The sequence below is a fragment of the Ursus arctos genome, unplaced genomic scaffold (assembly GCF_023065955.2).
Source record: "Ursus arctos isolate Adak ecotype North America unplaced genomic scaffold, UrsArc2.0 scaffold_18, whole genome shotgun sequence".
Classification (NCBI taxonomy): domain Eukaryota; kingdom Metazoa; phylum Chordata; class Mammalia; order Carnivora; family Ursidae; genus Ursus; species Ursus arctos.
The window spans coordinates 60,383,395-60,399,182 of NW_026622852.1; the positions used below are offsets into that span (position 1 = coordinate 60,383,395).

General features: G+C 56.5%; 1 protein-coding gene across 2 annotated transcripts in view; it reads right to left on the minus strand.

The window, feature by feature from the left end:
* EXD3 (exonuclease 3'-5' domain containing 3) overlaps nt 1-15,787 on the minus strand; it is an 84,114-nt gene extending 68,327 nt beyond the window's left edge. For both annotated transcript variants that reach the window (XM_057313864.1, XM_057313865.1), the window contains exons 1-2: nt 15,654-15,787; nt 11,683-11,890 (exon numbers count right to left, since the gene is read on the minus strand). The gene's annotated coding sequence lies outside the window, so the exon portion shown is untranslated. The remainder of the gene's footprint in view (nt 1-11,682; nt 11,891-15,653) is intronic.
* Nucleotide 15,788: the final 1 nt, after the last annotated feature.

Sequence of the window (15,788 nt, forward strand, 5' to 3'; positions counted from 1 at the left end):
TGTGTGAAGGGACGCCTGGGTGGCTCAGTCAGTTAAGTGTCTGCCTTCAGCTCAGGTCATGATCCTGGGGTCCTGGGATGAAGCCCCACATTGGGCTCCCTGAGAAGCCTGCTTCTCACTCTCCCTCTGCCTGCTGATCCCCCTGCTTGTGCACTCTCTCTCTGTGTCAAATCAATAAATAAAATCTTAAAAAAAAAAGTGTGAAGAATGAATGGAAAACATGTCTAAAAAATTAAAGGAAAACATAGTCTTAACGAGTAAACAGACAAGGGAAAATGGAAAGTATCTGAAACTCTATAAAAGAACTAAATGGTAATTCTCCAATAAAAAGTATTATAACTGAAATAAAAAATTCACTGATTGGACTTGACAGTGGATTGGAGATGGAAAATGAATCAGTGAATTTGAAGACAGAGCAACAGAAATGATCCTATCTAAAGAACGGGGAGGGGAGCGGATTAAAGAGCAAATAACACCACGTCTTCACTGCTGGCTGTTCTGTATTACCACCACCGATGGGACTCCAACAGCATTGCAGTGCCTCTCTCTGGGTGTTTAAACAAGCCTGGAAGTCTATCACTTGTTTTTAAAAACATCCCTTCTCAAGCCTCTGCCCCGTCTCAGTCTGGAGAGCCGCTCTCCAGCCGGCCATCACAGCTTGCCCCATGGGACTCCCACTCTCCTCTCTCCTGGTGCAGCCTGCATTTCTTGACTTCCAAGTCTTCACCTTTCTGTTGTCCTCCTGTTTCTACAGGAGCACATTCTCCAGAATCTTCCTGAGAAGAATTGCAAAGGAAGAACAGTGAACAAGTCTTCGGTTGTCTGGAAGTGTCCCCACTGGGCACCAGCTCTTGGGTGGAAGTGTGGCTGTGTATGGGCTGCAGGTGAGAAGCCATCCCCCAGATAGGTGATGCCGATGGTCCTCTGTTGTCTTCTAACCTTCATGTTGGTGCCGAGAGGTCTGAAGCCTCCTGACTCCCAACATCATGTAGGACGCTTGTCTTTTCCTGCTGAAGGGCCTTCCCTTCCCAGAGTCCAGCGCCTGAGGAGGCTGGATCGGCTGGGGTCCACCAGGTGCTCCTAGGACCTTCAGTCCTGGGACATGTCTTTTATTTTTCCTTGATAATGTCCTGGCCTCCCTGTTCTCCACCCTGCAGTATAAGTACTCTTTTTTTTTTTTTTAAGATTTTATTTATTTATCTGAGAAAAAGTGACAGAGATAGTGAGAGCGAGCACAGGCAGGGAGGAGGGGGAGAAGCAGGCTCCCCACTGAGCAGGGAGCCCAACACGGGGCTCGATCCCAGGACCCCAGGATCATGACCTGAGCCGAAGGCAGATGCTTCACCGACTGAGCCACCCAGGTGTTCCATGGTGTAAATACTCTTACTTAGATATTGGGCTTCCTGGAAGAACCTCTAATTCTCTGATCTTTCCCCTTCTCTGCCTTGAGGGCAGATTTCTGAACTTTATTTTGCAAAATGATCATTGAATTATTCATTTTTGCTATCAAATTTTTATTAATCAAGAGTTCTTTCTCCTTTCACCCCAGAGGACTCATGACTCAGTCTTTGTTTTCCCACACAGTCTTCTGTATCAACGCCCTCTCCTGCTCACCCAGTGTGTTTTTCCTCTCAGAAGCTTTGCTCAAGGGTCTGGAGACTGCCGCTCCTATTTAAGAGTGAGCTGAACAGCTGCTTGGGAACTGAGCAGGGGGCAGCCCTGGGAACGGTGGGCCCCACTGAGGGCACCTGAGGGCCTGGAATGGAAGACCAGAGCCCAGAAGGGCTCTCCTCTCGGCCCAGACCCCCAGAGGGTCGGGGTCTGATCCCTCCCCTCGCCAACATCCCGAGACCCTGTCTCCGGTCTGGAGCCTCGTGGGTGCTGTGGCCAGGCTGGGGGCCACCCTCTGCCTTGGGCTCCTGCTTTGTCAGGCGGCTGGACAGTGACACTCAGCAGCAGCCTTCCATCTCCGCTGGGCTTTTCGCCTCTTCCCTTCTTTTTGCCCTTAAGCACTTCTGCCTTTATTTAAAAGGCACACCTGTCTTTTGAAAATGCCTCTGCTGTCACTTTAATGGGCCTCAAGTGAGGCGGGGATAAGTGGCCCCCACCCAGCCTCAGGGGGTGCTCGCCTGTGCACCCCTGCGGTACCCACCTCTTGCCCAGCACACTCCGCTCACCGTACCGCCCCATCTCTCTGACTAGTTTCTGAAGGACCGCTGAGCCCAAGTCCATAAACGATGTTGGCCTGTACCGTTCTCTTCTTGGAAATCACTCCCCACCTGCCCAGAGGTGTGCACACCTCCACCCAGCACAGCTCAGGTCAATGGACGCCCAGCCTGCGCTTCTCAGCAGGAAAGAAAGGAAGATGTGGGACTGTGGGACGGGTGGTCCCCCCAGTGCACTACAACCCCACCCGGTCCAGAGGTTGGCCCCCTGGAGGTGAGGGTAGGATTTTCCTAGGGTGGCCAAAGCGAAGCACCACAGACAGGAGGCTTAAGCAACAGAAATTCAGTTTCTCAGTTCTGGAGACTGGAAGTCAAGTATCAAGGTGTTGGTAGGATGGGTTCCTCCTGAGCCCTCTCTCCTTCATGCAGACAGCTGTCTTCTCCTGCGTCTGTGTCCTTACTCTCCTCTTCGCACAACGGACACCATCCTAATGACCTCATTTTACCTAATTACCTCTGGAAAGACCCCATCTCCAAATATGATCACATTCTGAGGTGCTGGGGGTTAGGGCTTCAACATGTGAATTTTTAGGGAGACACAATTCAACCATAACAGGGGGGCTGGACACCCACTGGTCCTTTCCCAGAGAGGGGCAGAGGCACCTGGTGCTCTGGTTCCATGGGGAAGGGTCAGGGTGCCCTTGGGGGCTGAGGGACCAGGGGCACACACCCAGTTCTGACTCTGCACCGGAGCCAGGGGGACTGACGTTCATTTCACAGATGGGAAAACAGGCTCAGCTGGGACTAAACCCCAGTTTTCTCCCAGCTCTTCCCTTATACCACTGTTCACTTCTATTTGCTTTTAATTGACTCTTTACTATTTATAAAGGCAATTATGGCTATAGTAGAATATTTGGAAAACTAAATACATTTGCAAATTTTGAAAGACTAATGCAAAAGAAAGTTATGAAAAGCTACAGTCATGTCATATTCCCCTCTGGTCATTTCCCTGTCCCTCTGGGTGTCTGTCTCTCTGCAGAGACATCTGGTCAGGCTCAGCACTGGGACTGCGTGGAGTACGTCTCCCCTCCTGGTGCGGGGCGGAGGGACAGGCGCCCTCAGGCAGGTCACCGCACCGGGTCCAGCAGCGCTCCTGACAACAGATTCCTGTCTCCTAACTCAAGCCACGGAAGGCTTCTTGGCAGAAAGGAGAAGCTTTAGGCAGAGCTCCCGCTTTAACGAGGCAAAATTACAATTTCTCTTCATTTCGGGTCTCCTCCGGGATCTTGTTCTGACATCACAAGTGTTTTCTTATATCACATTAAAATACCTCAAGTCCCTGGTAAATACCGATCGTGGCCACAGCCCAAGAACCAGAGTGCTCCAGCTGGCGGGACCAAAGCATCCCCGGGGGCGGGGGCCGGACAGCCCACCGGGGCCCCTGACGGGTACCTGTCCCACCCTGACCATGGCCCCACCCCACACGGACCTCGCCCCGCCCCTGCCCCCTTGCCAGACCACTGCCCAGCCGCCTCCTTCCCACTGCCCCCCCCCAAGCAAGTAGGCCCCTGGGGGGCCCAAGGGCGTGCCACTCCAAGCAGCAGGGGTCTCTAAGACAGAGGAGACAGAGACCGGTCCCCACAGCACACCCTCTTTGGGGGTCTCAGGCACCCCCGCACTGGGAGCCTGGGGACAGGCCCCACGGGGCACACCGGCGGCGCGTGCTCCCCAAGGCCCATGGCCAGGCTCTCAGGGAGGAGGGGCAGGATCTGGGGGGTTCTCTCCTTGTCTGCTGGTCCCACAGGGAGCAGAGGTGCCACTCACACCCTCACGGTTGCCCTCCCCTGACGTCCACCAAGTCACGGTCTCAATCCCATCCACCTGTTTGTCTGTTTCCTGCTGGCCCTTTCCTGGGGGTCCTCAGAGAACTGGGTACTAAGGGGGCGGTCCCATGCCACAGGTCCCCTGGTGGGCCATGCCAAGAGACCTCTGAGGCCCCTTTGGCTTCAGGTCGGAGGATCTCTTGGGCCCATTAGAGGGTCCCCAACAGGGAATGCTGGACACGCTCCAGGTTCCGTGGGCCCCTCTCTGAGGAGCCACCAGGAGCCCCGCCGATTTCTTCCTCTGGTCATTCCTTCACCCCAACAGACATGCCTCACCCAGACCCCAGTTCCTCATGGGGTCAACTTATAGCAGCCTGCAAGCCCCAGAAAGGCCAAGGTCCTGGCCCGGCAGGCTCCATAGCATCAACACCATCGTTGAACACTTCTGGAACCCCTACACTTCACAGGGCATGCAGCAGGTGTCCCGAACGGCCTCTTAGGCAGGGTCCATCCACAACACCCCCCACGGGCAGTGAGCTCCTGGCTGGGGTGGGAAAAGGCTGGTGCATATGCTGGGCCTGCATTCCCTGGACAGAAGCTGGAGTGAACAGCATGATGAGGGGGACGGAGGTCTCCCCGGGATGCAGCATTCTGGCTCAGCACACTTTATGTCTCCCCTCCAAAAACCCAGGGCCAAGCCTCCACCTCCTGCAGGACTGACTGAGCCACGTGGGTGGTTTTGAGCCCCACGTGGTGGCCCCTCCTGGCCTCCCTCTCTGGGTCTCACTGTAGGCAGGCTCCCTCTGCTACCCACTGAGCTGCGGGCCACTCTGGGGGGCTGCTGAAAGGGTCTCAAGGGGAGGCAGTGGGCTTGCAGACATGCGCTGTCTACAGCCCTCCCTCCAGCAGAGCCAGACCCCCAGGCCACCCCGACCTCACTGGCCGTCCCTACCCTGGCTCCTTAAGAAGGTGGAGCCCCGCTCGGACCGGTCTGACCGGAATGTAATAACGACCAGCATCGGTGCGGGGCAAAGGTCCCTCCGACCCCTCCAAGTCAGGGTACCACTGGAGGAACGCTGCCCTGAGGTCCATTCACCCCCTGGGGTCAGGCTCTGTCCACACTGAGTCCCGGACAAACTGCTAGGACCCTGACGACCTCCTCTGCACAGCAGCCACCTGCCCTGCTGGTCAGTCTAGGAAGGAGGCAGACGACCACACGGCTCTTTCGTGGGAGAGGGGCTTTTTCTACTCTCAGGGGAGAAACCCCCACAATTCCAAGATCTGCTCCAGGCTACTCCCCCCATCCTCTGAGAAGTGTGGCAGCCAGGGGCGGGTGGTGGGCTGTGTCCTCAGGCGAGCCCCGGGGCAGGCAGACAGACCTAGACTGTCATCCTTGGGAAAGGGTGAGGCCACTGAAAACCCAGCTCAGCTCTCGTTACACAACCTTTGTTCTGTTCTCGAGCCTGGAATCCGAAATCCACAAATCGGCAGCACAGCGAAACCCATGTGCTTCTGAGAAAAAAAACAGCTGGCACAGACCAAGGTCAAGTTCACCCCACAGCAGACTGTTTTAATTGACCTCATTTTAAAGTGAAAAAAATCTGCTTGGATCCAAGTTGTTTTTAGCTGAAAACGTGGTTCAGGGTTTGCAAGCTACACCGAGACCAGCAGACCTTCCCAGAGACAGCCTTCCAGAGCCCACTGGGGTGAGCGCCTCCTGGGTTTTGGAACTTCCATTTAAAACGAACAGCCAACATGTGTAACTCATTTAGGCATCACGATTTTTCTTGCTGGGAACCGTGCCACACATCAGCACATCTGCCTCGGAGCCCACACGCCGCCAAGGCTCCCGGCCCCCTGGCCCCGGCTCCACACCTGAGTGGGAGCCTCTGGCCCAGGGGCAAACTCACCTGCAGGAGCGTGCAGGCAAGACTGCTTCCTCCTGACAGCTAGCCCCCCGGGAGCTTCCCTGGGTGCCCACCTGGGAGCCTCACAGTCCAGCCAGACCCAGGCAGACGGGGAAACCGAATAAAGGAAGCCTCGCTTCCAGTGGAGCCAGACGGCCGGCAGGGGGAGCTCTCAGCCCTAGCATCCTGGCCGCAGCCCGCAGGACCGCAGGACCACAGGACAAGAGGCACCTCCACACTACCTTACGGCTGGGTCCTTACCCTGCAAACTCAGCCAGTGAGAAGCTGCCAGCACCCTGAGCCCTCACTTTCCTCCGAGGGGCTTCCGCTCGAAGCAGTCCCTTGCAACTTCCTCTGTTCTCCAGACTGGCCTGTGGTTTCGCCATAGCTTGCCCGTCTGAATTGTAGGTTGTTCCTGTGCCATTCCCGAGTAAAGCCGAGTAAACTTGCTGCTCAGAAAACTGGCACTGACCAAGCTGGACCCGAGGCCTCCTGAAACCCAGCCCCTCAACCAGGCCCGGCCAGGGGAAAGAGGGTACCTCAGCAGGGTCACCCCGCCAGGGGGGTCGCCCCCTCCAGACAGAGCCCCCTGGCATCAGCACCGAGGCTGGGGCCCCGTGGGGTAAGTTAAGGCATGAGAACCACGGAGCGAGGGCTCACGGCGCTGGCCCAGCCCTGGCAGTCACCGGGCTGTCCCCTCCGTAACACAGGAGGGAAACAGTGCGGGGCCCTGCTTGCTCTGAGATGGGCCGGGAGGCACATTCTTCAGGCCCGGGGTCTCCCCGGCTTCAAGCTCCTACAGGCTTCAAGTGTGGGAGGAACACAATGGCCAAGCTGGGGACCCTGTGGGAAGCCCAGAGGACCAGGCTCCTGGCTTGGAAGGGACAGCACGGAGCGGACACTTCAAGGTGTCTCCTGACCTAAAGGTGCCCTTCAAATAACCCAGAAAGGTGGAAATTAAAGGAAAAGGGCAGAAATGAAAGGACCCCAAAAGAAGCTACATTGCTGGCTGAGGGTCCAATGTAGCCACGTGGGGCTGGGGCTCAGCCTTCTGCCTGTCTGTCCATCCATCCCAGGAGAACAGCCCACAGCACACAATGGAGTTTCCTCCACACTGTGATTAACTGAGGTGACCTTTAAACAGGTCATCAGAGCATTTTCGTTTGGACGCCAGGTCATGCTTCCTCCACTGCTGTCCTGTTTTCTGCAAATATGGAGGCGCCGGCTGTGTGACACCCCCCCACACACAGGTGGTTCCTGTACCTTCATCACAGGGCGGCCGAGGCCCAGGAGGGGGTGACAGTGGACTGCCACCTCACTGTGTGCCAGAGCCCTTCTGAGAGCATGACTCCTCCCCGGGCCACCACACGCAGCACCCGGCCTTCCTGGGCCCTGTGCATGGCAGCCACCCCGTTACCGACCAGACTCATGGCAGGAACACGGTGCAGCCAGGTTAGAGGGCAAGGGGTCGGTGCCAGCCTCAGACTCCAGAAGTTGTCGCCCCCATGGGAGAGGCCCTGTCCCCTCCGGGCCCTGCACTGCCCGACCCCCTGCCATCCAACAGTCAGCCACGTCCTGCTTTAAGTGCAAAATGTACCTGTGATAATAGCATAAAATGCCTCAATACTGCTTTTTTATATCGATTACAAGTGGGAGTGGTGATATTCAGGGAATACTGGAGTTAGAATATATTATTAAAATTAACTTCGCCTTTTTTTTTTTTTAAAGTAAGCTCTATGCCCACTCTGGGGCTTGAACTCACGACCCTGAGATCAAGAGACACACTCTACCAACTGAGCCAGGAAGGAGCACTCACCTTCTCCTTTTATGTTTTTAGTGTTCATACTAGAAAATGTAAAATCACACGTGTGATATTTCTGTGGCGCACACTGGTCTTGACTGGGGAAACAGCTGGCCAGACGGAGAGCAGCTCCAGAGGTGCCTGGCGACGCCCCCAGAGCAGACGCTGCGCCCGGCCCCACAGAGCACGATACGCAGCCTGGCCACATAGCCACCACTCCGCACAACAGCATCAGGACTCCCTCTGCTGTCCCCAAATTCCAAACGCAGGTGGGGCTGGGGTCACCACCCCAGACACGTGGGGGTGCGCAGCCTGGACCCCTGAAAATGGGCCGCTCATGTCTCTTTGGTTCAACAAGAACACTAGTTTGAAAGCTGTTTCCATTGGTTTTCAAGTGGAATTAAATGTCTGGACACACATCTCAGTGATTTTTTTTAAAGCTTTATTGATATAATACACACACCATAAAATCTACCCTTTTAAAGTGTACAACTCAGTGTTTTCAGTATATTTAGGCATGAGAAAGCATTCCCACTGCCTAATTCCAGTACATTTTCCTCACCCCAAAAAGATGACCCCATACCCATTAGCCGTTGCTCCCCACCCCCCTCTCTTTGGCAACCACAAACCCACTTTCTGTCTCTTGGGGCTTGACTGCTGTAAACATTCACATACGTGGAACCCTACTATACGTGGCGTGGGTCCGGCTTCTGTCACCAGCGTGCTGTTTTCAGGGTCTGTCCACGTTGTAGCACCCGCTGGCATCTATGCCTTTCCGTGGCCAAACATTCCATGGTACCGACGGACCACACTCACCTGGGTTATTTCCGCCTTGTGGCCACCGTGGACAGTCGCACACAGGGGTTCCTGTGGGTGCAGGCTGCCTCTTCTCCGGGGAACGGGCCGAGCTGGGCTGAGTAACCGTGTTTAGCAGGCCGAGGAGCCGCCACGCTGCTTCCCGCCACAGGGCACGATCCTTGCCCACACTTACTTGTTGGTGTCTGTTCTTTTTATTCTATCAGCCTAGTGGGAGTGATTTTTAACTTACTGATTTAACTTAAGAGTTGTTCCTTTCTTTAGAAATTAAGATCGCTAATCTGAAACACAAGGAAGTAACCTTTCCCAGGTACCACGTGGGGGTCCCTCTCTGGAGCAGCCATGGGAGGTGCTCACGCTGCTGTTTCTGGGCTGGAAGTGGTTTTCTGCACACTCGCCACCGTGTGCACAGTCAAGGGTCACTCTGGCTAACCGAGTCGGCTTCGGCCCTGCATCCGCAGCTCGGGGAAGAACCAGCCCCTCCTGATCCTGCCTGGGGCCTCGCCGGAGAGCCGCTTCCGGGACCCTGCGGGCTGCAGCAGGAGAGGGGGCGGAGAGCGGAAGCCACTGGCTCCGCCGTTCAGCTGGGCTTTCCAGCTCCCTGCCCACTCTTGTGAGGGCCTCCTGCTATCCGATAATGGGGTAGAAATCACGTGAATGATGAATGGCTACTTAAAAATGACATTTTACAAGAAACATTTAATGTTGTGGGAAAAAAAAAGGACCTCACAATGTGGCATAAAGTTGCATTTAACTGAAAGCAGCCGTGCTATGGCGTGGGCCACAGGACACACCCGGCCCATCAGCTCTGGACAGGACACAGAGGACATGCTGGCACGGGTGGAGGGGGGATACAGACTGCCGCTTCTATTTTCTATTTATTTTTTTGTATTTGCTAAATATTATACAATGAACACACTCCACTTTGTATTCACGAAAAAAAAAGTAAATCTCAAATGATATTTTAAAAGTTAAAATCGGAGCACCTGGGTGGCACAGTCAGTGATACGTGGGACTCTTGGTTTCGGCTCGGGTCACCATCTCCGGGTGGTGGGACCGAGACCCGCGTCGTCGGGCTCTGCACCGAGCAGTCTGCTTGAGATTCTCTCTCCCTCCGCCCCACCCGCTTGTGCTCACGCGCTCTCTCTCTCAAATAAATATATTTTAAAAGTCTTTTTTAAAAACATTAAAATAAACCATGAGGAAACCTTAGCTTCGGAAAGGCGATGGGACCACCTGCTCCGTGAGCCCCAGCGCCAGGCCGCGTGGGAGGCGGCCCCGGCCCACTGGACGCCAGCACTCTGTGCTCTGGAGCGGTCTCCCCAGGTTGCCAGCTCTGCCCTCGTCACCAGGCCTGGCCGCGCTAACCTCGCATGGCTTACGTACTGCGAACGGACGGCCCCAAACGCAGTGGCGTAGAGCAGAACCACCCTTTATTGTCCTGCACAGGGTCGGGGGGGCAGGAACTGGAAGTGGCTTCACTGCGGGGTCGCGGCCAGAATGAGGCAGGGGCCGCGTTGTCTCAAGGCTCGGCTGGGGCTGGGGGCCCGTGTCCGAGCCAGAGTGCCCGTGCGTGGCTGGGAGCTGCCCACCCTGCCCGCGTGGCCGGAACCCTACAGCCTGCTGGGTCTCTGATGCTCAGCGCCTGCCCCAGTTTTCTGTTTCTTCTCAGGTCTGTTTGCGTAGATTGCATTGCCAGGAAGTCGTCCAATTTCTTGCGGAGGTTTTCCCACTTACGACCACAGTATCGGTTCTCCTCTCATTAACGTGGAGCGTTGTTTACTTCCCTCTTGCTTTTCCTTAGTCTCGTCGGAAGTTTATTTCTTTGGTCTGTTTGAGAACTAGTTTTTGGTCTCACTAACTTTATACTTCCTGATTTAATTACTTACTTAAGCTTTTCTCTTTATTAACTCCTTCTTCCTTTTGGTCTCTTCCATTTGTTTTTTACTTTTTTGGGCACGATTTCCTCCTTTTTGGCTGAATACAGGCTTCCTTGGACTTGTGTGTTCCTCACAGATATCTTGCTTCCTTCTGACCTGCAGAGCTGCTGTGCTGGCCTGGTTCTCCCTCATAATGACCCGTTATTTCTCTCCGGGATCTCCTTGGCACTCAGGACTCACTCCTCATGTTTCAAGGTGTTATTCACTCATTTCAGGCAACATACACTCTTCCCTTTTTCACAGGGCTGTCCCACTGGACTCATCAGATGTAATGTGATGCTGTGGGTCTGCTCTAAGGTTCTAAGCCCGGCCGCCCCTTGCTGCTCTCCCCTGCAAACTGCAGCACGTGCCGCGGAGACAGGCCCTGGCCCTCGGAGCGGCCGCGGTGCTGGGCCCCAGACAGCTGTGGGACTGTCTTGTGTCTGACTTTCCAATCCTGGCCCAGAGAGACACCACTTGGAAGGGCCACGTGTAGAAATGAGCTCAGAGACCAGCGGCAACACGTCCCTCCGTTTGTACCGGCACGGCCAAGTGACAGGCGCTGGCTTAGGTCTGCGAGAGCAGAGGAGTGGGTGGTGCCGCCCCCGGGGCCCACGGGCCGGTCTCCCGCGAGACACCGGGACTCCCAGCTGCCTGGAGGATGAAGCCCTTGCCCACCGTGGGGTCCTGCAGGAGCGCAAACATTGCCCCAGTTTTAGTCTGAACTCTGGACCTTAATGGAGGTGACTCTGGAGCCATTTCCTGTTTGCACGGCTGCTTTCTGTGTCCTTCTGGTTTCCGTCTTCAAGATTTCCTGGGGTGGCAGAGGGTGAGGTCCTCGGTGCCCGTGTCAACGGTCAGCAGCCTATGAACAGGCTGAAGTGGTGGGTTTCAGAGACGTGCCGACAGTGGGCGCCTGCTTACTGAACCCTCTACGGACGTGCTCCGTGACCCGGAACAGACGCAGCCCCGGTCGGGGCCAGGTCTCAGGAAGCTGGTCTCCAGCACCAAGCATTTCAATCACACCAACGTTATTTTTATTTCCTGAGAGAAAAATCTTACTTTTATTTTATTTTTACTTGGAAAGTGCCTGTTGTTTAAAAAGGAAAAAAAAAAACAACTTCTTTGTATTGGGCTAAACCCAATTCCTGCCCATTTCTTTGACATCTGTGCTCCAGAATTAACCACAATTATTGCATTCCTTCAAAAATAAGTTTCAGCACTACGCTGACTGCTGAGTCATAGTCTTACCTTAGGAAACGGTTCCCTTTTCTGGATTCTTCCACTGATGTAGGACCTGTGTGACCCACAGTCTTAGGGGCCTCCCCGGAACGCTGACGTGGAGGAGGGTGACCACAGCAGGAGCCTGGGAGGCCTCCCTCAGGACAGCAGGCCGCCCACCTGTGAAGGCCAGCTTCAGACCGCGGGCTGCGGCCACTCCAGGTGCCTCGACACCTGCCTGGGAAGAGATTTTAGCTCAGACAGAGGCAGTTTTCTACACATTTAAGCACTTAAGTTTCAGAGCTGGAAGAATCTTAGGCTCATTAATCATTTTAACCTTCAGGATATCTGCAAAACAGAAAAACCTATAATTGAAACCTTCTTTAAAAATGGTTTTAAACGTTTACTTTGAGATAATTGGAGATATACATGCACTTCTGAGAGAAAATAGCTGTCCCATATATGCTATATCCAGTCCTCCGGATGTTACCACTGTCAACATCACGACCAGGGCCTGACACGGATTCAGTCAAGACACAGAACAGTCCGCCCCACGGGACCCTTCCGCGTTGCCCTTTTAGGGCATTAATCTGTTCATGGCCCCAAGCTAATCTGCTCTCCGTTTATATAATCTGTCATTTAAGAAAGTTATATCAACGGAATCAAAGTATGCAACCTTCCTCACTCGGCGTGCTCCCCTGAAGCCCGCCAGCTCTGCACCCCTTATACCATGAGTTCTCCCACGTGCGGGCGCAGTCTGCCTAACCATCCCGCCACCGCAGGACGTCTACGGGTGTCTGGTCTGGGGCTACTCCTAAGAGAGCGTTAGTACACGTTAGTCTAAAGTGACAGGGAGGGGGGTGCCTTCATCTTGTGATGGAAATAAAAAAGTTGGTACAAGAGCGGCTGCAGCACGTGCCCCAGTGGTGATCCAAACCGTGGGAGCGCCGGGGAGAGTGCACAAGAAGGCCAGGACGGAGCCGGGCGAGACAGGAAGGGCAGCCAGGGGACAGAGGGGGCCAGGGGAGGTCATGACCCAGAGGTCGGTGCTGAGGGGGGAGGACGGGCCATGCCCAGGAGGAGAAGGATGCCGGTGACCCTGACAAGCCTTTGGGTGGAACGATGGCGGGAATGCCGCCTGGAGTTGGCTCAGGAGCAAGCAGCATGATGGAAACCTGAACTGGGGCAGCCGCCTGGAACAAAGTTCAACGGAGTGACCGCATGAGCCAGCGACTCCGCTCCTAGGGGTGTACCCAACAGAACGGAAAACCCGTCCACACAGAACATACACCAATGTTCACAGAAGCATGTTTCGCGGTAGCCAAAAAGTGGCTAGAGCCCATCAGGGCATGCACGGATACACAAACGGGTCCATCCGTACGATGGAACGTTATTCAGTCTTAAAAAGGAACCGAGCCCCGATACAGGCTACCACACGAATGAGCCTCAAAAGAACGACGCTGAGGGGGAGGAGCCGGACACAAGGTGCACATGCCGCGCGGTTCCATGGCTATGCAATGCCCGGAAGAGTGGTTGCCAGGGGCTGCAGCGCGGGCGATGGGGCATGCCCGCCATGGTGACGAACTGCTCCAGAATTATCAGGCATGCGTGTACAATACTGTGGATGGGACAAAAACAGTGATCTGTACACTTGAAAAGTGAATGTGCTGATACATGAATTACATCTCAATTTCTAAGTACTGGACACGCTGGGAACTCTGACGGAGTTCCGCTGCAAAGGGGAGTAAACAAATGGGGGGGTGAGCTTGGGGAGGAGGGTTAAGATGAAAAGAATCACAGTATATTGATGGGCTGACCCTAGCGAGGGACAATGATGATGGGGTGGGAGAGGGGACAGGAGGAGCCCTGCCCGTGGGAGCAGGGACGGTCTCAGGGAGGAGGCAGATCTGTGGGTGCAGGCACTGGGGGGTCCCTTCCAGCTGTTTCCATTTTCTCTAGAAGCAGGTAGCCAGGTGCTGGACTGGGATGTAGGACAGGGCAGAGGTGGAGGGTGAGGACAGAGGAGGAGGAAGGAAGTCCACCACAGGAGGCGTGAGTGAGTGGACCCGCCTGAGGCTCGTGTTCAGGACGGAAAGAGACTGGGCACTTGGGCCGGGCTCCTCCTGCCCAGATGAAGGCAACGGGCCTGGAGGTGTGGGTGGCAAAAGGGTGCTGGGTAGAAGGTGTGAGCTGCAAGGATGGAGTGGGATGCAGGGGCTCAGCTGTCAGCACTGAGGAGCCCTAGGTGGGACCTAGGTGGGCCAGTGGGAGAGGCACTGAAGCAGTGGCCCCAGGGGCTGTGAAGGGCAGAGCAGGGCTGCAGGAGTGACCCTGAGCAAACGTTGTAGGGAGGGCAGGGAGGATGGGGAGTGGGAGGGATGTCCACATGGGGGGATTTGGGAAGGACAGGATCCTGCTGTGGGTACCCACCCACCTCTAGGCCAGGAGGTGAGGAAACCCAGGCCCCGCTGGTGAGGAAGCAGGTCCTCAGGGGCAAAGCTCCGGGACGTTTACTGAGGAAGCGGCCGAGGGGCCCTCCCAGGCATGCCATAGGTGTGGGTCCTCACAGGTCCTCGAGGCCAGGACTCAGCACTCCTGTTCCTCCGGTAGGGAAGCCTGCAGGGTCAGAGAGCTGGCCCAGGTCACACAGGGAGGAGATGCAGCCATAAGTGGGCAGAGTGGCTGCCAGGGCCCAGGACCCACAGGCCCAACCTGGGAAGGAGGATGGCGAACGTGGAAGGCAAGCCAGGTCTCAAGTTACAACTGAGCTCTGGCTCTGACAGCCATGGAGGAGCCTGGATGTTCTCTTATGGAGATGAAAGGGCAGAGCCTGTCTATGGGAGTGTTTCTGGGGCCGGGTGCTGTGATGGCTCGTTTTATGTGTCAACCTGGCAAAGCCATGGGGCCCACATAGTTGGTCAAACAGTCACAGGTTGCTGGGAAAGTATTATTTATTCATTTATTGGGGGGGGGGCAAGAGCATGGGGCAGGGGGAGGAACAGAGGGGCAGAGGAAGAGGAAGGGGGACTCCTGCTTAGCATGGAGCCCAAGGTGGGACTCAATCCCACGACCCTGAGATCACCACCTGAGTGGAAACCAAGAGCTGGAGGCCTGACCGACCAAGCCACCCAGGGGCCCGGAAAGTATTTTTTATGAGATCAGCATTTGCAACAGCAGACGTGTGGGAAGCAGAGGACCCTCCCTAACACCGGTGGCCTCATCCAGTCAGCTGAAGGCCTGGAGTCCCTAGAGGAGGGGACTGTGCCCCCAGACTCAAGCGCAGGGAGCTCTTCCCCGGGCCTCATCCTGTCGGCCCACCCTGAAGATCCCGCATTTGCCCGCCCCCACAACGGCTGGCAACCAGTGTCTCCCTCTCTGCGCACCTGTCGGTTCTGTGTCTCCAGGGAACCCCGACTACCACCGGCGCTAAGAGCGCGACAGCAAGGGAGACGTGTACGGGGTGTCAGTAGGGACCTGTGCTGAGAAGGGGGAGGCCCCTGCCGCGACTCCGCACTTGCAGGAGGGGCTCCTGCCACGTGGGGGGGGTGGCGGGGGCAGAAGGGGTGTAGGCGCCACCTGCGCTCTAGGAGCTTCTGCTCTCGGTGAAGGAGGTCCTCAGGGTCACCGAGGTGCGCAGGGCACAGGGCGGGGCCTGCTTGCCACAGGGGCGGGCGGGGGGCCGGGTCAGTCCCGCTCGCCGAGCGCCCACCGGGGGCCGACAGCGGCGGCGGGTGACAGGGACAAGGGACGGGCCGTCCCCACGAGTGTCACCGGCACCTCCCCACGTCCCGCCGTCCCGCGGGTGGGGCTCGGGGACAGCCCCCCCGCTGGGCCTCTGCTGCCCCCGCGGAGGGAGAGCGCGGGCTTGCCGGCCGCTGGATGGGAACCCCAGGACGAGCTCCCGCGGCCCGCCCGTCCCGGCGGGGCCCCGCCCTACCCCCCGGCGTCCCCGCAGTCCCCGAGCCCGCCCCACCTCGGCCCGCGCCCCGGCAGTCGCTCACCTGAGCCCGCGGGGTCCGCCCGGAACCCCGGCCCAGTCGCGGCAGCGGCGGGCCCGGACGGCTTTCCCCGGCGCACCGAGACCCACAAGGCCCGGGGAGCCGCGGGCCGAGAAACGCGAGCTCCGGCTGCTCCCG